The sequence below is a fragment of the Triticum dicoccoides genome, chromosome 3A, assembly GCF_002162155.2.
Source record: "Triticum dicoccoides isolate Atlit2015 ecotype Zavitan chromosome 3A, WEW_v2.0, whole genome shotgun sequence".
Taxonomy (NCBI): Eukaryota; Viridiplantae; Streptophyta; class Magnoliopsida; order Poales; family Poaceae; genus Triticum; species Triticum dicoccoides.
This window is the reverse complement of record NC_041384.1, coordinates 572,201,294-572,225,269: the sequence shown is the minus strand read 5'-3', so window position 1 is coordinate 572,225,269 and position 23,976 is coordinate 572,201,294. Positions and strand designations below refer to the sequence as shown.

Sequence of the window (23,976 nt, the reverse complement as noted above, 5' to 3'; positions counted from 1 at the left end):
CTCCTGTGCATTCATCACCTCATGTCGTCTCTCTCCTGCCTGAACAAATCTGGAAGAAAGAACATACCTCTAGCTAGTGAATCATTACATAGGATAAGTTAAGCACAAAATCTACACAGATCGAAAATAAGAACATAATCACAGAAAAGCATGAAACAGGAGAAACCCTAGGAACAACTAGGATATGGTCGCATGAACTAGTTGTCTATGATCACAGGAAAACTGAAAACTACATGCCCAGATCATAGATTTCTGGATTTGCAAAAATAAACACACTACAGGGATCAAAACATGCTCAGGAAGCTAGCAATTCCATTTTGGGAAAACTAGTTAAAAACATAAAAGGGGGAGGATTGCTCCAGTTGAGAGAAAATATGACTATTTTCACACCCTTTGGAAACTGAAAAACCAAACACTGTTAAGACACTTTAATCTACTTGTTTTAGACACTTTCTACCTGTTCTTAAATAGTTGTGATTGAATGACTAAATTTAAGTAACTTTAGAAGTGTAAACTACTATGATCGGATGCTTGCTTACACTGAATATTGACATGCATTAACATGAGCACTAAAAATTGAAATTAACAGGAAAAAGGACAAACACAATCAGGCTAAAAACATTCACACTAGAAGGCACTCACACAAGTAGCAACAAACAAAAAGAATCTATAAAAATGATTACATATTTACAGTTCAGAACTAAAAGGAGAAATTTGTGACTGTTAGATCAAATTACTGGGACCTTCTCTGCAAAATTACTCTACACTTATTTACAGTTCAAAACGGAATACTTGTTTGCATTAATAGATAATTTACTCAAAATATTGAGTGCAGGTGCCTACAATCAAACCAAATGCAATGAAATCCAACATCAAAGGACATGCGATGTACCTCAATGAAGATGAAGTTGATTTCCTTAACATATGGCTTTCTAGTAGCAGAAAACAATCCTGAAAACAAAAAATGTTATCAAAAACATGCTTTCTTTAACTAGAGTCTTGACAAATAACAGTGGATCATACTCTTTTACTGAGCTACTTCAGGTGGTTCATACCGCTTTTAAACGGACCCACACCAAGATGTTATTGGATCCACACCCCAACTCTTTTCAACCCACACAGGCAAAGCAGCGAGAAAGGAGAAAAAGAACCCAGGCAATACTTTTCCATCTCTAATCTACTAACCACACACAATTAAAATGAAAATGGCAAAAACCACTAAAATTACACTATAAAATCAACTAAAATTACACTAAGATTTACACTTTAAATACCGCTGTAACTCCAGTTTGAATCCACTGTAAAATCTACTACACTAAGAAAAACACTGAAAATACGGTAGGAATTACAGTGTAAATCCAGTAGGAATTATAGTATAAATCTACCTAAAATTACACTGTAATTCTACCTAGATTTACAATGTAAAATCGACCTGGAATTACATTGTAAATATAGTAGGAATTACAGTGTAAATCCAGTAGGAATTACAGTGTAAATACCTAGATTTACACTGTAAAATCGACCTAGAATTATAGTGTAAATATAGTAGGAATTACAGTGTAAATTCACTTAGAATTTCACTGTAAATCTACCTAGAATTACACTATAAGAATTGCAGTTTTGAACAAGCCAACAAAAATGAACACTAACCAACAGTAAGGAAGTGCTAAAATTACTGTGTAAACTACTTTGTAATTTAGTGTGTGAACCCGCTAAGAATTACTATGTAAGACCAATTAACATACAGTGTAATTCCACTGGGCATTACAGAGCAAAATCAACAAATAATTACACTACAACCCATCAGGGACTACAGTCAAACAACTGGAAGAGGACATGACCAGAAATAAATCCACTTCATCATAGCAGCACATGCCCTGAGCGGGTACATACCCCATCTTTATCAGAGCCAGACTAGAAAAAAGCAGCTAAAAAGCATAGCCTAAGACTTTCTCGAAATCATGATCATCCATTTGACGTTCCTGCAGTTAACAGATGAAACAAATGAATGAACTAGAAAACCGGAACAAATAAGCTACCAAACAAGAAATAAAAGAAATAAAAAATCAAATTAGAAATATAACCTCCGAATCTTGAAAAGGATCATCCTCAGCAAAATCATTGGGGACAAAAGGATCCCCATCTGAATCATCATAATCTTGAACACAAGCAGCAGAAGTGCCCTTATCAAAAGCCTTCATGAGTCTCCCCATACTTTAATCTATAACCTAAATATATACAAACACAAAGAAAAGGACAAAATGTCTGAGATGAAATAGGAAAAGGGATAAAACATAACAAAAATATAAAGAAGAAATGCATTGATAGCATTTACAATCTACATCTCTTTTATTTCACTACATAACCCACTAGTGAAGAAATCCCATACGAATTACAGTGGAAACCAACTGAGACTTACATTGTAAATACATTGTAATCACCCACTAAGAAAATACACTGGAATTCCGATGAAGATTACAGTGTACATCCGAATATAATTATACTCTAAATCCTCAAGAAAATACACTGGAATCAGATGCATCACAAGAACATACAAACTAGTGGTGCATCACAAGAACAGTCACAATTCCTCTGCTACTCAATTAAAGTGTAAATTACACTGAATTTACACAATAAAACCAGCTATGAATTACACTGTAAATTTGCTGACAAATACACAGTAAATCCAAAACGCAATTCCACTATAAAAATTCAAGTGAATTACACTGTAATTCCACTAGCGAATACAGTGCAAATTCATGGCAATTACACTGTAAATCAGCTATCAAATTACACTGTACATCACTGACAAATACACTGTAATTCCACTAACAAATACAGTGCAACCCCACTGACAAAAATACACTGCAATTAGGATATATACACTATTATTCCACTAGCAAATATAGTGCAAATACACTGAAATTACACTGTAAAATAACCGGGGATTACACTACAAATTGCTTTGGATTTACACTACAAATATACTACCTATCCACAAGAAAATTACACTGGAAATCCAATACGGATTACAGTGAAAATCAATGAAAATCCAGTATGAATTACACTGAAAATCACTCTAAAAAACAATGGGGATTGCACTATAAATCCAAAATAGAAATTACAGAGTAAACCACATACCCACTAAACGATACCAGTGAAGAGAAATGGTCTAGGGATTAAAGGCCAGGGAACAGAATACATCCGTTCGAATTGACTGAATACATCAGAGTACTACAACTAAGCAAGCCAGCCTCACATGAACAACTCGGACTCCAACATCCAATCAATTATAGATCAGCACATCGAACTAACACACATCCCAGCTACGGCAGCTACCGCGCTTAGCAAAACAATCAAACGCATCCCAGAAACAGTGCAACCTAAACAAATCTACACGGAAAAAAGCTGCGGGGGATGGATACAATCATCAAATTTGACCGACAAAACCAACTCCCTACCTAACAGATCACAAGAACAACAAAAAGGATCGAGCGGTGAGGCGGAGCTCCAAATCGCCATGGCTATCTCTCTCTCGCTCGACTCTGTTCGGGGTTGCGTGTTCGGCTGGGAGGAGGGCGACAGTGTCAACCACACAGACACGCGGGTTGCGATGGAAAAAATAACGGGTCAACCACACGGACCCGATAAGAAAAACGAGACAAATAACGGGTCACACACACGAATCTCCACGCACAGATCTTAGGGCATAGAAAACGGATGAAGGCGAATTGTTTTCATCCGCATGTAAATTAGCAGATCCGTAAGAGAATCAGGATGCCGGGAGCAGCGTCTGCCGGAGAATTTGGTACAGAGCTCTGAGATATCCCTTGTGCTGTTCTTCCTCCGGCAGCCTCAGCATGCTCGCCACCTCCTCGAACTTCTCCCGAGCCAGGACCACCTCTGCCGGCGACGCCACGGCGGACACCGAACCCGGCAACACCCTGACGTCCATGTGGAGCTCCGGCGGCGACAGCGCCCACTGCATCGCCCAGATGCAGAGGGGCCGCATGTAGTGTAGCGACCGGTACCCGCTGCCGCCGTCGGCCGTCCACGCCTCCGGCATCTGGAACGCGTACCCGAACCCGTCCCTGTCCCACCCGGCGTCGTGCGCGCCCTTCGCCGTCCGGAACGCCGCCTCCGTCATGCCCTCGTGGACCATGGCGGCGGCCACGGCGTAGGTGACCCCGGGCCACACCTCCCTGGATTGTATCGAGGACGCGTCCACGGCGCCGTCCGGCCGCATCCCGTTCACGGCGCCCACCGTGCCGCCCTGCACCCGCATCACGTTGTAGTCCAGCACCGTCGCCAGCGCGCTGCGTGCCTTCTCCTCCTCGATGATCGGCTCCAGCCCGCACGCGCGCGCGTACCACTGCCCGGCGAGCTGGTCGGCCATGATGGACTTGCTGTTCGTGCTGCCGCTGTTATCGTAGTCGAAGTAGGCGCCGTTCCAGAGCTCGCCGTCGTACACGCGCCGCGCCCGCCCGTACCGCTCGAGGAAGTACCCCTCGGAGCCGCGGTCGCCGACGACGCGCGCCATGGCGGCGGCCGCCTGGAGGGCCGCGACCCAGAGGCCGCCGGTGTAGGCGCTGACGCCGGAGACGGACCAGAAGTCGTAGGTCTGGTCGGGGCGGCCCTCGTTCTCCACCATGCCGTCCCCGTCGCGGTCGAACTGGTGCATGTACGCCATGGCCAGGTAAACCGCGGGCCACACGGCGGCCGCGAACGCGGCGTCCCCGGTGGCCGCGACGTCGCGGTAGACCTGGAGGACGAACTTGGGGTTGAGGTCCTTCCAGCGCGCCGGGTCGTGGATCATGTAGGCGTTGAGCTGGAACCAGGGGTCGCGCAGGCCGACGTCGTGCGGCACGGCGCCGAGGACCTTGCGCGGGACGGTGGCGCCGTCGAGGGTGCGCATGGGGCGCGGGTCGTGGTGGAGGACGGCCCTGGCGAAGTCGCGCTGGAGGCCCAGCTCGATCTCCGGGAAGAGGGAGAGCAGCGCGAAGGAGGCGTAGAAGTGGACGTCGTACGTGTTCCACAGGTGGTACTCCATCCCCTCCAGGTACAGGAACCGCCCCACGCTCTCCTCGCCGTCGCCGAGCAGCGCCGTGCCGAACGCTGACGATGCTTCCAGCCGCTCCTCCGCCGCGCCATTGCGCGCAGGATGCCGTCCGCTGCAGGATCACCTGGACGGAACCCGTCTAGAGAGAAGGACTCCGTCGTCGACCCGTGCTTTGAGTTTGAGGAAGCAAAGCTGGTCTTCTTCGGAGGCAGCCCATCTGTGTGACAATGAAAAGTTAAGATTTTGGGCCATTGTCCAAGATAAACATGTGACCTCAGAGTTCAGTTGGATCAGTGTTAATTGCCTGTCCAAATTGTGCCTCCAGCGTTGAGATAGTAAAGCTCGTTGAACAGCGCAACCGGGTACCTGAAAAAGAATCGTGTCACCACCTGATCTAGAACCCAAATCATGATCAAGTCGATACAACTTTTTTTCATCTAATGGCACAAGTCAGTACAGAAATTAGTCAGTGATCAGTTCAGTAATTAGTCGGTTTAATGGAGAAAATATATTGGTGATTGACCCTGAGCTTGGTCTGAATTTCTCACCATTCAGGCAGCCTCTTGTCATGCAGAACAGGCCTCTGCCACTCCTCGATCAGAGACTCCCACTTCATGTGTTCTACATGCAAACACAACACAAGAATGCTTTAAGAAATCTTAATCCTAAGAGGGATTTCAGAAATCTTCACCGGCCAATGATCCTTGGAAATCTCACCGAGAAGGGCGTCGTGGGCCAATTGTTCAGCGGCCGCGTCCCTATCCAGGCCGAGGAACTTGGTGTACCTCCGGTGGTAGGTTCTCCCGGCGGGGAACTTCACCTCGGGACACGACCACGAGAGCGCGAACGACACCGCACGCGTGCCTCCCGCCGGCACCGTCGTCGTCGCCGCGACCGCCGCCCCGATGGACGATCCAGGCCTCGACGACGCCGACGCTCTGGGCGCCCCGCCGAAGGCGCCGCGGTTCTTGGCCTCCTCCCACATGTCCTTGGCCGTGAACTGCTCGCCGCCGGGAACGGACGGGCCCATCGCGAAGGACGGGCAGCAGGTGACGCGGACACCGCCGGTCTCCTGAGACGCAATCGCGAACGTCACCGGAGGGTGCCCGTCCGCTGTCCTGTGGTGGAGGAGGACGCCATGGACGCCGTCTCGCGCTCTGCACGCACCAAGGAAAGAAAGACATGCTCATTGTCAGAGAGATTTGCTGTCTGTTAACACATCGCCTCAGACGAATCTGTCGCGGCCGTTACTTCATCCTGGAGTTGGTGTGATTCCCGGTCAGTTCCGATTTTCCACCCACGGAATTCTACACGGATGAACAAGGAAATTAAGGCCGAATCCTTGCTGCAAAGTACAGAGATGTTGTGTACTTGTGTCAGTTGTGAAGAGCAGAGTGTTGGCTTGCACTTACTGCCCATGTGAAGAGCAATGTGACATCTGCGGGTGTGCTCCCTGAATTTTGTACCTGGTGCAAGCATCGAAGGTTTTAAGGTAAGGTAAGCGCTGAACAACAACTAATGTGGGATGATTGGATTAGTTTTCTGAAGAAGGAAATGTACCGTAAAAGTGAAAACCGCAACCGGGAAGCTGCTTTCTTTGTAGTTGTGAGGGATGAAGGGTGATATCTGACGGCAGGTGATCTTGATTTCAAGGTCAGGCTCACCTACATTGCAGTTATGGAACATAGATTAGTAGGTTCTGCCAGACAAAGCTAATCGACACAAATATCTCTGTCAGGTAAATTGGCACTGATGTACTGTCAGTCAGAATTGTACCATCATAGACAGTCCAGGATCTTGGGAACAAGCCATGGTAAGTGCAATTCTTCTCTCTCAGTTTCCAGTCCCAAGATCCGATACCGGCTTTATCAATTCCCCTGTAAATTTGCAGAGTAATGGGTATCTCGGGCTGGCATAATCAGATGAATGAAATGCAGGTGAACTTGTTACGCTTTCACTGCTTACTTCAGGACATCGGCCTTCGGTGCCGACAGCACCGTGGAGTAGCTCTTCCCGCCGGGACGCGAAACGAATGCCTAGACAAGTAAAAGTATTGAAACATAAGACGTTTTCCCACGGTTAATTGAGCATTGCAAGTCATGAAAGCAAGTGTAAATTTATTACGGAGAACTGGTTGGCCAGGATAGGCTTCTCTTCAAACATCCTGGGGAATATTTGGAAATGCTGGAAGTACCCTCTGTAGCTTCTCCCTATGCTTCCTGCACTGAAAAAAGAAGACGAGAAATGTGCTTTGAATACAAGTGCCATCTGAAGTTCAGTTAGCTGCATGAATGTGACAACCAAGGCAAAGTTTCAGGGTAAAATCAAGGCCAGAAACAACGGAAGTACTTGCCCTAGTGCGCCGAGGGGTACCCCGCGGTAGCAGTTGTCCATCCATTTCCTGAAAGGATCATAGACCGAAGCCTTGGCAGAAAAACAAGATAATGATTGTTCAGCAATTTCACTGAGTACTGACTAAGCAGAATAATTTGCACCGACAATTTTAACAGCAGGTGCATGCTAGTGGACAGATTAGCTGAATGTTAAATGACAGAAGAGTGACTCACTTGGCCTTTCGCGCTTTCTTGGACGTATAGTCGAAGCATTTTGGCAATAAAGGGCACCTACAGCACAACCAGGATCATGGTCAGCATTCTTGGCTCTAAACGCGAAAGCCAAAAGCTACGGTCCGTGTTCATATGCTTACTTACCATTGTCATGAGATCATTCATGGTCATGCTAAACTTAGCAACCTTCTTGCCTTCATCATCGAATTTCCTCTGCCAAGTTCTTGCTGGTGGCTGAGCACAGTCGACGTGCAAGTATGCCTGAAGTAAAAACAACCATGTCAGACCAGTTTACTTGCTCACGACATATAAGATACTTCCTCTGTCTCAAAATAAGTGTCTCTGATTTAGTACAAGTTATACTAAATCAGTGAACGGAGGGCTTATAACGGATTGAAACAATCAGCGGCATCTTAATTAGAAAATCATCGAAAAATACAATTGGTCACAAGTTGAAAATCCTAGAGGAGAAGAACATTGAGCTCCACTTGAAAAGTACATTCAGTCGAGTAATTTGCACCATATTAAGGGGTAGCAAAAGAACTAGAAGTGCTGTTGCAGGAGATACCTCTGTTCGCTCTGACTCTGAACTTGCCATCTTCAGAAACCGATGAAGGAGCTAGTTCCATTGGAATAAAAATACACACGATCAACAACCAGAAGAACGGTATTTTACTCAATCAAACAAACATAAAACAAACCAAGCATCTACTCCCTCCGTTCTAAATTACTCGTCATAAAAATAAATGTATCTAGAACTAAAATACATCTAGATACATCCATACCCGCGACAAGTAATTCGGAACGGAGGGAGTATGTATGCACTGAGAGCAACCTACACAAGAGGAGGAGACAAAATACCTGAACCTGAAATGCTCAGCTCTTTCAGGGGCTACTCAAGTTTGCTGTTTATATAACTCATTCGAGAGCAAGATGACGAAAATGAAGAAGCAGCCGTCCGAGCTGACGAAAATGAAGAAGCAGCCGTGCGAGCTGACTAGACCGATGAAGAAGATGACTAGACGGATGGGGTGGCGTCAGATTAGATATTTTGGGTTGTTTGTAGGTGCGTGGAGAAAAGTAGGCACATCACTGTCGTCAATAATGAGTTCACTATTCATGCTCCCAATCACGATCCTCACTGACAAAAATCTTTTCGAATGATCAACCATATAGTTGTGCAGTTTCAGATTGTAAAATGGACCTGGTTCCCGCATCATGTCACAAGGGACAATTTTTTTGCCGATACAGCTAGTTATTCCCTCCGTTACTAAATATTTGTCTTTTTAGAGATTTCAAATGAACTACCACATACGGATGTATATAGACATATTTTAGAGTGTAGATTCACTCATTTTGCTTCGTATGTAGTCACTTGTTGAAATCTCTATAAAAACAAATATTTAAGAACAAAGGGAGTAATTATTACTAGAGGCCCTTCATGATGTGTGCCACACACTAGTGGTGTTTCTTGACCTGTACAATCAAAATTGCAGCCGGGGTCTGGACAATGAGTATGTTCTATGTTGTACATTTTTGTAATCCACTGGCTGGCGGCTTGGCGCACAGGGCTCCATAGGATAAAGTAGCTAAAATTATTGCAGTACAAAAATGATTTTCTGTTAAAGTGTCGCTTTTCCTACCTCCATGTTTAGCGCTTGGCAGCCACTGCCCACTAGTAGCAGCCAGTTGTTGACTTCCAAGTTCAAAGTTTCTTTCTTGTTGACTTCCGGCCATATATTAAAAGTCAAGCGATCCTTACTGGAGCATTATTTAAAAACAAAAACTACACACAGATCCTTAAGACTAGCCACAATGGATAGTAACATAGAGTAGTAATATGCATATGTTACTAGTCTATGTTACTGACTCTATACTGGAGAGTAACATATGTGTGGTAACATGTAATACATTATTTATTAGACTATAGACTCGTCTTGCCTTGATATGTGTGATGTTACTCATACTACTAGTAACTAGCTATGTTACCACATGCATCTCTTTCTCCATTTATTGTTTGCCACATCATCTATTTTATCTAGATATGTGTGATGTTACTACCTATGTTACTTTCATTGTGGGTAGTCTAAGAAAATGAATGTCATTTTTAGCGCGCACTCGTCCATGGTGCACGATGAGTAAAGCTTGTTACCGTCTTTAGACCTATGAGTAAAATCTATCAAGGATTCAAGGGGATTCAACTTCCGCTTTTTGTGAAAGTGTGGATCGGGATCTCCTCTAGCTCTTCCTAAAGTTTGGACAACATTGGTTAGCTACGGACAGAGATCTCCTAAAAAATAGAGGAGAGATGAATGAAGCCGTCATCTTCCTCGTGGGATGAAGGTGGACTTAGGTATGTGACACTAAAAATCCAACCGTTATGCACATAGTTTGCATATCCCGGAGAGTCCGGATTGCCGCGGAGGTTCTATGCATGCTACAGCTCTGGAGTTGCATGATTCTAAATACCCCAGAGGCTGACCAGAGGTAGCCTGATTGTTCTAGACCCCGGAGCTTTCCAGGATGGCATCTATACATGCTCTACGCTTTTCAGAGAGTTGCAACTTGGGATTTGCAAGCTCCAGGACAACCCGAAGGCTGGCCAGATGTTTCGGGCCCTGGACCTCTGTCCCATATTAAGTGTTGCTCAAACGTATGTATCTGAGGGAAAACGAAACATGGGATTTATAAAATCTATCTCTTACTTTGGGTGAGTTTTGTTGATGCAATATATGTGTGTAAGTGAGTAGATTTCCACCTCTTCCTCCAAAGCGCATGACAGTATGACTTTCCTAATGACCGAAACAAGTCGAAAATCATTGGGATGTGTCTCTTTTAACATTATTATGAATAGGGGCCTCCCACAATGCTTGCTTGGCTTCAGATGATCCAATACATTGTTTATAGACTCAAGCACATAGTGACATCACTAATCATTAACACCAAAACCACTTACAATGTGTTTGGCAATATTGGAAGAGGGATGTGAGTTTAGAGCAAGGAGTTGTAATGGGATTAAACATGGGATGAGTTGTTTGATTCACGGAAATATGGGATGAGTCGTTTTATTCATAATCTCTATATGACGCCTGATAGGAATTATGTGTGGAGATCTGAGCCAAAGGGGCTAGATAAGAGAAGATAATGTAAGTTATGATGAACTCACCAAAACAATTCCCTTTCAACTCCCACCCCCTCACTTGCTAATAAAATGGTGGGAGTTCGAATATAAATTCCCATGTCTAATCCGTTCTAATTATAAACCCCCCTGACAAAACGACGGACTTAAAGTAGCGTACCTCATCAATTCTCATGCTCTACCTCTAATTACCCCAACCATCGAGCTCCACCATCGGTGTCATCTCTCCAACTCATGTTGTTGTGATTGCTTATTTATTGGTAGATAACAATGCCACAGACTATCTAACACCTTCCATGAACTATACTTATGTTATTTGATTCCTAGCATTAGACCTTTCATGAAGTATATGTATGTTGTTTGATTGCCAGAACCAGACCTTTCATAAAGTATACATATTTTCCTTTTTAAGGGTATCATATTTTGCTTGACTGTGCATCAGGGTTATGTTCTGATGTCAGTGATCCTCTTCTTCACGCGAAGCAAGCACTTCTTCACATCATCATCCAAGAGGTTGATGTCTTGCAACATGATTCTCGACTCCTCCATCTCTCTTGCTAGCCGCAACTTCTCTTTCTCGAGCTTAAGAGCATGCATTGTCACCGTTTGGTCAAGATCCCATTTGGCAACCTTCTCTTGCCTCTCCAATTTCATTGTGTTCTTCTTCAAGATCAACCTCTCCTGGTCGAACTCCATCTTCTCCCTTTGCACGACAATGAACATCTTGTACCTTTCCTCATTCTTCACCTCCTTAGTGAAGGAAATATGCCCTAGAGGCAATAATAAAGTTATTATTTATTTACTTATATCATGATAAATGTTTATTATTCATGCTAAACTTGATACATGTGTGAATACATAGACAAACAGAGTGTCACTAGTATGCCTCTACTTGACTAGCTCGTTGAATCAAAGATGGTTAAGTTTCCTAGCCATAGCCATAAGTTGTCATTTGATTAACGGGATCACATCATTAGAGAATGATGTGATTGACTTGACCCATTCCGTTAGCTTAGCACTTGATCGTTTAGTATGTTGCTATTGCTTTCTTCATGACTTATACATGTTCCTATGACTATGAGATTATGCAACTCCCATTTACCGGAGGAACACTTTGTGTGCTACCAAACGTCACAACGTAACTGGGTGATTATAAAGGTGCTCTACAGGTGTCCCCGAAGGTACTTGTTGAGTTGGCGTATTTCGAGATTAGGATTTGTCACTCTGATTGTCGGAGAGGTATCTCTGGGCCCACTCGGTAATGCACATCACTATAAGCCTTGCAAGCATTGTAACTAATGCGTTAGTTGCGGGATGATGTATTACGAAACGAGTAAAGAGACTTGCCGGTAACGAGATTGAACTAGGTATTGAAATACCGATGATCGAATCTCGGGCAAGTAACATACCGATGACAAAGGGAACAACATATGTTGTTATGCGGTTTGACTGATAAAGATCTTCGTAGAATATGTGGGAGCCAATATGAGCATCCAGGTTCCACTATTGGTTATTGACCAGAGATGTGTCTCGGTCATGTCTACATAGTTCTCGAACCCGTAGGGTCCGCACGCTTAAAGTTCGGTGATGATCGGTATTATGAGTTTATGTGATTTGATGTACCGAAGGTAGTTCGGAGTCCCGAATATGATCACGGACATGGCGAGGAGTCTTGAAATGGTCGAGACGTAAAGATCGATATATTGGAAGTCTATATTCGGACATTGGAAAGGTTCCGAGTGATTCGGGTATTTTTCGGAGTACCGGGGAGTTACGAGAATTCGTCCGGGGAGTCAATGGGCCTTAATGGGCGTTAGTGGGAAGGAGAGGCAACAGCCAGGAGGTGGCGCACGCCCCTCCCAAGCCCAGTCCAAATTGGACAAGGGGTTTGGGGCGCGGCCCCCCTCTCCCTTCCTTCTCCACTCCTCCTCCTTTCCCCCTTCTCCTAGTTTGACTAGGAAAGGAGAAAACCTACTCCTACTAGGAGTAGGAATCCTACTCCCTTGGTGCGCCCCTCCTCCTCCCTCCCTCCTTTATATATGGGGGCAGGGGGGCACCCCAAGACAACAATTGATCATTGATCTCTTAGCCGTGTGCGGTGCCCCCCTCCATCATAATCCACCTCGATCATATTGTAGCGGTGCTTAGGTGAAGCCCTGCGTCGGTAGCATCATCATCACTGTCACCACGCTGTCATGCTGACGAAACTCTCCTGTGAAGCTTTGCTGGATCGGAGCTCGCGGGACGTCATCAAGTTGAACGTGTGCAGAACTCGGAGGTGCCGTGCGTTTGGTACTTGGATCGATCGGATCGTGAAGACGTATGACTACATCAACCGCGTTGTGCTAACGCTTCCGCATTCGGTCTACGAGGGTACATAGACACACTCTCCCCTCTCGTTGCTATGCATCCCCATGATCCTATGTGTGCGTAGGAATTTTTTGAAATTACTACATTCCCCAACAGTGGCATCCGAGCCAGGTTTATGCGTAGATGTTATATGCACGATTAGAACATGTTGACACACGAACACGTCATGTGTACCCTCGACGCCGGGGGTGACGAACCGCAGCTCACTTCGAAGGAGACCCGACCGACAGCGCGGTACGCAAGACAGTCAGCGGGCGCTTTTGAAGACCCGAAACCCCACACGCCCGGGAGGGACCCCGTCAGGGAGTGCAACGGCTATGGGCTGCCCTAGGTCGATTCGCTCGCCCCTAGAGCCTTGTGGATCGCTGCCCTCCAACGTGAAGAACGAACGAAGAACGAGAAATAAAGATACAAGGGTAGGGGATAAAGATAGATGAACACAAAAGTGTAATAGATTGATTGGTTCGATTGGTGTTGTTCAATCGGCCATCACCCCCAACATATATAAGAGGCAGCTGGACTTCCCGTACAAGCAAAGGATTCATCTAGGCTTTCCTTACAAAAAATTACATCAATTCACGTCCTAGAGTCCTAATTCTATTTCAACTCGGATTCAGTTTGAATCTGGCCCAACTTCTGTCTTCCTCCTTGCGCGGGCCGCCGAGCTTGCATATGACCTCCGATCAAGACGGCCGAAATATGAAACTTGTGCGCCTCGACGAGACGAACAATTCTTATGTTGAACACTTTTCCAAATAAGACCATCTTGAATATTCTACGAAGCCATCTTTAATATGCAGTTGGACTCGGTCATGTAACAGACTGGATTGTCCGAGTCTCGTAGTGAACTTACAGGCCGTATACTATCTCAGATGATAATGACTCCAAAACCAAAGTTCACCGTTTTGACGATGCACACAACTTCCGTGTTGATCACTTTTCCATCCGAGGTCGTCTGGATTATCTTTCGGGCACATCTTCAGTTTCACTCGGATCCGAGCTCATCCACTCGGATATTAGAGTTTTTCGTCCGACTGGACCTTTTCACTCGGATGTTAGAGTCTTTCACTCGGAAGACAATCTTTCACTCGGATGACTATAATTTCACTCGGAAGACAATCTTTCACTCGGATGACTATATTTCACTCGGAAGGTAATATCTTACTAGAACGTCTAGTTTTCATTCCGACGGTAATCTTTTCACTCGGAATAACTTCACTCGGATGATAATTTCACTCGGATTACTATATTTTCACTCGGAAGCCAATCTTTTACTCGATCGATAAGTTTTCACTCGACCTTTTACTCGATCGGTAGGTTTTCACTCGGATGGTAAACTTTTCACTCGGATTTCCCGACTAAAAACACAGCCTGATCTTGATTTGCCTCTCCAGGTTGCATACGATCTCGGATTGAGACAAACTTTATATGAAAAACGATCGGCTCGACGAGACAAATTTTTTTCGTGTTGAAGGTTTTTCGATTCAAGGCCGCCTTGATGGCCGAGTTACTCGCGCAACCTATCAGACAAGTGTGTGGCACCTCGCACCATATTTCTATTGAGGTTCGGTCTGCAGTGTATTACCTCTAACTTTTGCATATGAACTTAGATTGAGATGATTTATATATCAAAATCAATTGACTCGACGAGACGAAGACAATTCCTTAAGAGTGCTCCTTCATCCGAGGTCATCTTGAAGACGTGATTGGCCAAAGACCACTCGTAACATTGAATTATGACACTCGGAGTATAGTTTCGGTTCGTAAGATAAGGTCGAATGAATATAACCGAAACATCAAAGTTGTTCCACTCGGCGACGTGAATATTTTCATGCTGAAAACCCGTTCACTCGAGACCATATTCATTGCAATCTATATCTTGCCAAAATCAGGTGTCAACACATGCCCCCCTGTTTTCTCGCAGAGCTTGCGTGCCAGAAAATACCTTGCTTAGGATAATGTTTAAGCACGATGTCAACACTCCATCGGATGTGCATGTTGAGTATGATAATTTTAATCATCCATATGCTCATGTTTGTTGCTTCTTCGGTAGAGCCTGTTGGATAATAGTTGTCTGAAAACAACAATTGGATGTCACAAAGGCTTCCACGTAAGTTTCTTATGTCAATTCGGACCTTGCATTTGTCCAGGCATTCCCTGGGAATATTAGAACCCTTCAACGAAGACGGTTGCCAAACGATTATGACCATGCACCTTAAAGGAATACCGTCAACTGTTCAGCGACTCAACTCGTTATCAAAGTACACCATCAAGCCTCCGCCGAACAACGTCTGTCTCCTGACTTGGATCCTGCAAATAAATAACATTTGGAGTCGGGGCTCTTTTATGCACTAGACCCTTGATTGGTGGTCGACTCAATAATTAAGTCGGCCTCGCCAGTATTGGCAAACACTGAGCATCGGCTATAGGCGTAGGAAATCAACCATGGTGAACACCGTTAGCCAGATGCCGGGTTTGTCAACACAATGAAATCTGAGGGCGATATGCAAATATCGGCCATGCGTTCTTATCTCAAAAGTGCTCGGGAGTCCATCCACCAAAGCGTGAATAGCCTAAATAAGTCAGATGTTTCGGCTGAGGATAAATTCCATAGCGTTGATTTTGATGGTACGATTGAAGAATATGGATGAGACGCCTCCTGGAGTCTCCTATATGAAAATTGTCGTCCTCGCCTATGGGCTTTACACTTGTACTCCCTTATTTCTGTTGGCTTCACAACAGGAGATATGATGCCGCTCTTGACTCGAGGATTTCCCTTAGGAACTCAGGTCATGTTCCTCTTCTCCAGCTCTTTGGCCCTAAGACGTTTTAGCTTGTTCTGTTGCGAATATGGTAAGTCGAGTGGGCGTCCCGGCTGGGACTTTGGTTTATGCACTAGCAAATTCTTCCCGACTTTGGGAATCTCTGGCTTGGCCTGTCCAAACTTGACTATTGTATCCTTGAAATTTACTTGCTTCACTTTCTTGTGCTTAGCAGTCAACATAGGCTCGGCTGGCTTTTTGTCATTTGGAGTCGGATCTGAAATAGCACTCTTGCGGCCATCCTTTTCTTTCTTCACTTTTTTAACACTTGTTGCAATAGAAGGTCGGACATCATTTCTATTTTGACTGCTCCTCTTGGGAACCCATGCCATGTTCTTCTTTCTCAACTCATGTGCACTAAGACTTTGTAATTCCTTCTATTGCCAATGTGCTAAGCCGAGTGGGCACCTCAGCTGTGATTCTGTTTCAACCAATGCCAACTCTTTTTGGCCTTGTGCACTCTCAACTTCTTCCCTTCAGATTTGGCACTTGATTGACTTGCCTCATTGCCTTTTGTAGCCAATGTCAATACTATAACTGGCTTTGTTATTTGAGAACAAATCTGAAGTAGCACACTTACGACCATCTTTCTTGACCTGGTACACTTGCATGACCACCTCTTTCTTGTTCCTTGAGCTCCGGACCGATTCCTTATGATTGAAACGGTCTTTGACGTGTGATTGTTCATCAAATGTTGATCTTTTTGGAGCTGCATAATGTTGGCGAGATGATCTAAAATAAGATGGATAATTTGCCCTTGTATCATACCTACCCCATGATGGATATGGATTTACATGAGCGTAGGGAGGCATCCACGACATTGGCATTGGCGGCCCAAAAGAAGGATATGAAGTCTGCTCGCTCAACGTCTTCCTTTGCCAATCCAAGTCTTCAGATTTATGCCTTGGGGGTGACTTCGACGCTTTTGCTTCACTCGGCCGATAAGCACTCTTTGCCTCACTTATCTTTTGGTACTTTTCTAATAACTGCGCAAAAGTGACTTTCGGTTTTTTGCTTTTGTGCTTACCATGGCATTTGCTTTGTTTGGTTGTGCGTGCACCGGTCTTTGAATTCTCTTGTTTCCCCCCAGTGCTAGATGTTATCATTGTAGCTTTGATGGAATTTCTGTCTTCAAGATTGTACTTGATGAACTTTTTAAGAATATCCTTGCTCGAAGACTTGACCCCATCATCATTGACGTGTACATGTCCACTTTTAGATAAATCGGCTGAAGATAGCCGAGTCAACATTTGATGGCCGTCAAAATGATCCGACTGTCCAAATGATCGTGCCTCAACAAACTCCAATCGTCCTATCTTGTCTGATTGCTTGACTTGATGGATCATGTTGCAATTTTTGACATTTTGCTTGAACAAACATTGCGTTGGCTCTTGTCTTGACGGCTCGACATCGTGATCAATTATAATAATAAGATTAGTCAGCGATGTACCGATGATGTGATCCACTATGACTGCACTGGACGTACAATCCTGGTCCATTAACCGATATTGTGATACCGGCTTCGATACAAAACAACCGAGCAGTGTCAGTTTAACATCATCCGACTCGTCTATGCATTGATTTTCGTCCTCCTTTCCCGATGCTCTTGAATCGGCTATCCTGGAGAACTTTGAACCTGGCTTTATATTCCTGCAACCAAAATAATTACAGAATATACATCTCATCTGAGACCAAATGTTAGCCAGGCATGAAACAAACAAAGTTGCCCATATGAATATAAAGTTCAGTCGGCATGACGGAAACAACTTTGGTTGCGATAAGTTGTCACTATTAGCCCCTATGAATGGTGCCATGTGTTGACTAGCATGATTAGTGACAAGATCATTTCTAACAAACAGATTACTCATCTCGATTGGTCTTTCAAAATTAATTAGAATCTTACTAATGGGTGCATCAACAACATGATTTTGACCGAATCGAAAATTGAATAAACTGTCTGCTAGGTGTACCTTTGCGAAGACTTTGGGAGGAGAAGATGGTCGCACCACTGGAACAATATCTTGCTCCACTTCTGAATAATTCTCCAATACATCTTCCTCTTCTTCTGGATCTTGTGCCTCATCACTCGGATTGCCTGAGTAGATTTCATTCGGATTGCCCGAGTATATTTCAGTCGGATTGCCCGAGTGGATTTCACTCGGATGCTCTTTGTCAGTTGAACTTTGCTTGGTTGCACGCTCTAGTTCTTGATCTTCATCACTATCCAAACTTTGTTTGGACATATAACTTTTCTCTTGATGCTCATCAATTTCTTTGGCACGGAACTCATAGGGCAGCATGTAAGCTCCCTCATATCTAGAAAAATTGAGCACGGACAATTTGTTGCGTTTATCGTTCCTTTGCTCGGTGAAACTTGCATCTTTTGTTTTGGTAAAGGTGGCAATAATTGGCTTGATGCACTCGGCTATAGCCGGTGATGCATTCGTTTGGAACGATGCACTCGGCTGGCATGATGTACTCGCTGGCATGATGTACTCGGCTGGCACGATGCACTCGGCTGGCTCGATGCAACACACTCGGCCTTAAATGTCTCGGTGCTCAATGGGGTTTCAATTGAATCCACCATTGTCTTATGACTAAAGGAACCGTTCAACTCAGCTGTACACGACTTAGTCATATTTGACTCGGTTTCAAATAAATCAACCGTATTAGCCGAGTGAACCCTTTCTTGCTGATTTGCTTGCAAAAATTCTTTTTTATCTTGCCCCAAAATTGCAAAGGAGCCAAAATGGTTGCTACATGGAGGAAGGCACTTGACGTATTCTTGCAAATATTCCACTCCACGTTTCTTCTTGAGTGCTTCATAAGCATGTCGATATTCTGCTGGTAATTCCTCAAGAGTTGGTGTAGTAAATTCGTTGACGCTATTCCCTGTGAGCTTTGGCTTGATCATGTCCACTTGGGCCACATATTTTTCTTTAAACTCAGCCCTGCTTGGATCAGCTTGCCCCCCAGTACTTTTAGGATCTTTCGGCAATGAATTGATGTTGCCGAAATTTTGCGATTGTATAGGGGGTGTATAACATGCTGCAGTGATAGGTGAAAACATGTGCACTGCTGTTGAATATTTTTTCTCGCCAATTTGATGAATCAGCAACACTTCATCTTCTTTCAAAACCCTAGCTCTTATTGCCTCATAATCAGGAACCAATCCCTTGTCGTGTTGCTCAAGGCAAATAGGCGCATATGCTCCTGCAGAATCTCCATTCACTCGGCAAACCGTGACGGTGAGCCGAGTCATGAATATTTTTAGTTTCATATGCCACTGAACAATTAATCTCATGAGGTGTAGTATATGATGATTGAGGATAACCAGCCAAATAGCTAATGAAAGCATGGCCGATTCCCCCATCCATCAGCATGTTTGGGGATGAACTCGCATATTGCGAGTCGGCTGCTGATGGATAAAACTGTGAAACTCCCTCCTGTACATGAGGTGTCATATATTGATCACTCGAACAAATTGTGTTGTTCATCGGCATATTGAAAGATGTTGCCGATGCACGAAAGTTCAGATTCATAAGTTGCATGTCGCGATTCTGTAATTTCCAGGTTTCTCCAGCGGAATAACTAGTCGACCTTTGCTCGTTAGGGCTAGCCGACATGACATGTCCATTGAAAGATTTAGCAACATCAACATAATGGCTATTTGCATCTACGTAAGGAGATTGATGATACATGTTACCGTTGTAGATTGCAGCCGCTTGATGACGCTCTCCTCGTAGCAAAAATAGGCTGGAGACTGTTCAAAGCTTCGTCCCCAGCGGAGTCGCCAAAAAGTGTGTTGACACACGAACACGTCACGTGTACCCTCGACGCCGGGGGTGATGCACCGCAGCTCACGTCGAAGGAGACCCGACCGACAGCGCGATACGCAAGACAGTCAGCGGGCGCTTTTGAAGACCCGAAATCCCACACGCCCGGGAGGGACCCCGTCAGGGAGTGCGGCGGCTATGGGCTGCCCTAGGTCGATTCGCTCGCCCCTAGAGCCTCGTGGATCGCTGCCCTCCAACGTGAAGAACGAGAAAGAAAGATACAAGGGTAGGGGATAAAGATAGATGAACACAAAAGTGTAATAGATTGATTGGTTCAATTGGTGTTGTTCAATCGGCCATCACTCCCAACATATATAAGAGGCGGCTGGACTTCCCGTACAAGCAAATGATTCATCTAGGCTTTCCTTACAAAAAATTACATCAATTCACGTCCTAGAGTCCTAATTCTATTTCAACTCGGATTCAGTCTGAATCTGGCCCAACTTCTGTCTTCCTCCTTGCGCGGGCCGCCGAGCTTGCATATGACCTCCGATCAAGACGGCCCAAATATGAAACTTGTGCACCTCGATGAGACGAACAATTCTTATGTTGAACACTTTTCCAAATAAGACCATCTTGAATATTCTACGAAGCCATCTTTAATATGCAGTTGGACTCGGTCATGTAACAGACTGGATTGTCCGAGTCTCGTAGTGAACTTACAGGCCGTATACTATCTCAGATGATAATGACTCCAAAACCAAAGCTCACCGTTTTGACGATGCGCACAACTTCCGTGTTGATCACTTTTCCATCCGAGGTCGTCTGGATTACCTTTCGGGCACATCTTCAGTTTCACTCGGATCCGAGCTCATCCACTCGGATATTAGAGTTTTTCGTCCGACTGGACCTTTTCACTCGGATGTTAGAGTCTTTCACTCGGAAGATAATCTTTCACTCGGATGACTATAATTTCACTCGGAAGACAATCTTTCACTCGGATGACTATATTTCACTCGGAAGGTAATATCTTACTCGAACGTCTAGTTTTCATTCCGACGGTAATCTTTTCACTCAGAATAACTTCACTCGGATGATAATTCCACTCGGATTACTATATTTTCACTCGGAAGCTAATCTTTTACTCGATCGATAAGTTTTCACTCGACCTTTTACTCGATCGGTAGGTTTTCACTTGGATGGTAAACTTTTCACTCGGATTTCCCGACTGAAAACACAACCTGATCTTGATTTGCCTCTCCAAGTTGCATACAATCTCGGATTGAGACAAACTTTATATGAGAAACGATCGGCTCGACGAGACAAAACTTTTTCGTGTTGAAGGTTTTTCGATTCAAGGCCGTCTTGATGGCCGAATTACTCGCGCAACCTATCAGACAAGTGGGTGGCACCTCGCGCCATATTTCTATTGAGGTTCGGTCTGCAGTGTATTGCCTCTAACTTTTGCATATGAACTCGGATTGAGATGATTTATATATCAAAGTTGATTGACTCGACGAGACGAAGACAATTCCTTAAGAGTGCTCCTTCATCCGAGGTCATCTTGAAGACGTGATTGGCCAAAGACCACTCGAAACATTGAATTATGACACTCGGAGTATAGTTTCGGTCCGTAAGATAAGGTCGAATGAATATAACCGAAACATCAAAGTTGTTCCACTCGGCGACGTGAATATTTTCATGCTAAAAACCCATTCACTCGAGACCATATTTATTGCAATCTATATCTTGCCAAAATCAGGTGTCAACACATGCCCCCTGTTTTCTGGCAGAGCTTGCGTGCCAGAAAATACCTTGCTTAGGATAATGTTTAAGCACGATGTCAACACTCCATCGGCTATGCATGTTGAGTATGATAATTTTAATCATCCATATGCTCATGTTTGTTGCTTCTTCGGTAGAGCCTCTTGGATAATAGTTGTCTGAAAACAACAATTGGATGTCACAAAGGCTTCCACATAAGTTTCTTATGTCAATCCGGACCTTGCATTTGTCCAGGCATTCCCTGGGAATATTAGAACCCTTTAACGAAGACGGTTGCCGAACGATTATGACCATGCACCTTAAAGGAATACCGTCAACTGTTCAGCGACTCAACTCGTTATCAAAGTACACCATCAAGCCTCCGCCGAACAACGTCTGTCTCCTGACTTGGATCCTGCAAATAAATAACATTTGGAGTCGGGGCTCTTTTATGCACTAGACCCTTGATTGGTGGTCGACTCAATAATTAAGTCGGCCTCGCCAGTATTGGTAAACACTGAGCATCGGCTATAGGAGTAGGAAATCAACCATGGTGAACACCGTTAGCCAGATGCCGGGTTTGTCAACACAATGAATTCTGAGGGCGACATGCAAATATCGGCCATGTGTTCTTATCTCAAAAGTGCTCGGGAGTCCGTCCACCAAAGTGTGAATAGCCGAAATAAGTCAGATGTTTCGGCTGAGGATAAATTCCATAGCGTTGATTTTGATGGTACGATTGAAGAATATGGATGAGACGCCTCCTAGAGTCTCCTATATGAAAATGGTTGTCCTCGCCTACGGGCTTTACACTTGTACTCCCTTATTTCTGCTGGCTTCACAACAGGAGATGTGATGCCGCTCTTCACTCGAGGATTTCCCTTAGGAACTCAGGCCATGTTCCTCTTCTCCAGCTCTTTGTCCCTAAGACGTTTTAGCTTGTTCTGTTGCGAATATGGTAAGTCGAGTGGGCGTCCCGGCTAGGACTTTGGTTTATGCACTAGCAAATTCTTCCTGACTTTGGGAATCTCTGGCTTGGCCTGCCCAAGCTTGACTATTGTATCCTTGAAATTTACTTGCTTCACTTTCTTGTCCTTAGCAGTCAACATAGGCTCGGCTGGCTTTTTGTCATTTGGAGTCGGATCTGAAATAGCACTCTTGCAGCCATCCTTTTCTTTCTTCACCTTTTTAACACTTGTTGCAATAGAAGGTCGGACATCATTTCTATTTTGACTGCTCCTCTTGGGAACCCATGCCATGTTCTTCTTTCTCAACTCATGTGCACTAAGTCTTTGTAATTCCTTCTCTTGCCAATGTGCTAAGCCGAGTGGGCACCTCAGCTGTGATTCTGTTTCAACCAATGCCAACTCTTTTTGGTGTTGTGCACTCTCAACTTCTTCCCTTCAGATTTGGCACTTGATTGACTTGCCTCATTGCCTTTTGTAGCCAATGTCAATACTTTAACTGGCCCTTTGTTATTTGAGAACAAATCTGAAGTAGCACACTTACGACCATCTTTGTTGACCTGGTACACTTGCATGACCACCTCTTTCTTGTTCCTTGAGCTCCAGACCGATTCCTTATGATTGAAACGGTCTTTGACGTGTGATTGTTCATCAAATATTGATCTTTTTGGAGCTGCATAATGTTGGCGAGATGATCTAAAATAAGATGGATAATTTGCCCTTGTATCATACCTACCCCATGATGGATATGGATTTACATGAGCGTAGGGAGGCATCCATGACATTGGCATTGGCGGCCCAAAAGCAGGATATGAAGTCTGCTCGCTCAACGTCTTCCTTTGCCAATCCAAGTCTTCAGATTTATGCCTTGGGGGTGACTTCGATGCTTTTGCTTCACTCAGCCGATAATCACTCTTTGCCTCACTTATCTTTTGGTACTTTTCTAATAACTGCGCAAAAGTGACTTTCGGTTTTTTTGCTTTTGTGCTTACCATGGCATTTGCTTTCTTTGGTTGTGCGTGCACCGGTCTTTGAATTCTCTTGTTTCCCCCCAGTGCTAGATGTTATCATTGTAGCTTTGATGGAATTTCCATCTTCAAGATTGTTCTTGATGCACTTTTTAACAATATCCTTGCTCGAAGACTTGACCCCATCATCATTGACGTGTACATGTCCACTTTTAGATAAATCGGCTGAAGATAGCCGAGTCAACATTTGATGGCCGTCAAAATGATCCGACTGTCCAAATGATCGTGCCTCAACAAACTCCAATCGTCCTATCTTGTCTGATTGCTTGACTTGATGGATCATGTTGCAATCTTTGACATTTTGCTTGAACAAACATTGCGTTGACTCTTGTCTTGACGGCTCGACATCATGATCAATTATAATAATAAGATTAGTCAGCGATGTATCGATGATGTGATCCACTATGACTGCACTGGACGTACACTCCTGGTCCATTAACCGATATTGTGATACCGGCTTCGATACAAAACAACCGAGCGGTGTCA

General features: G+C 44.5%; 1 pseudogene; it reads right to left on the bottom strand.

Annotated features, from left to right (window-relative positions):
* Window positions 1-3,616: 3,616 nt before the first annotated feature.
* LOC119269265 lies at window positions 3,617-8,634 on the bottom strand (annotated as a pseudogene).
* Between the last annotated feature and the right edge of the window lie 15,342 nt (window positions 8,635-23,976).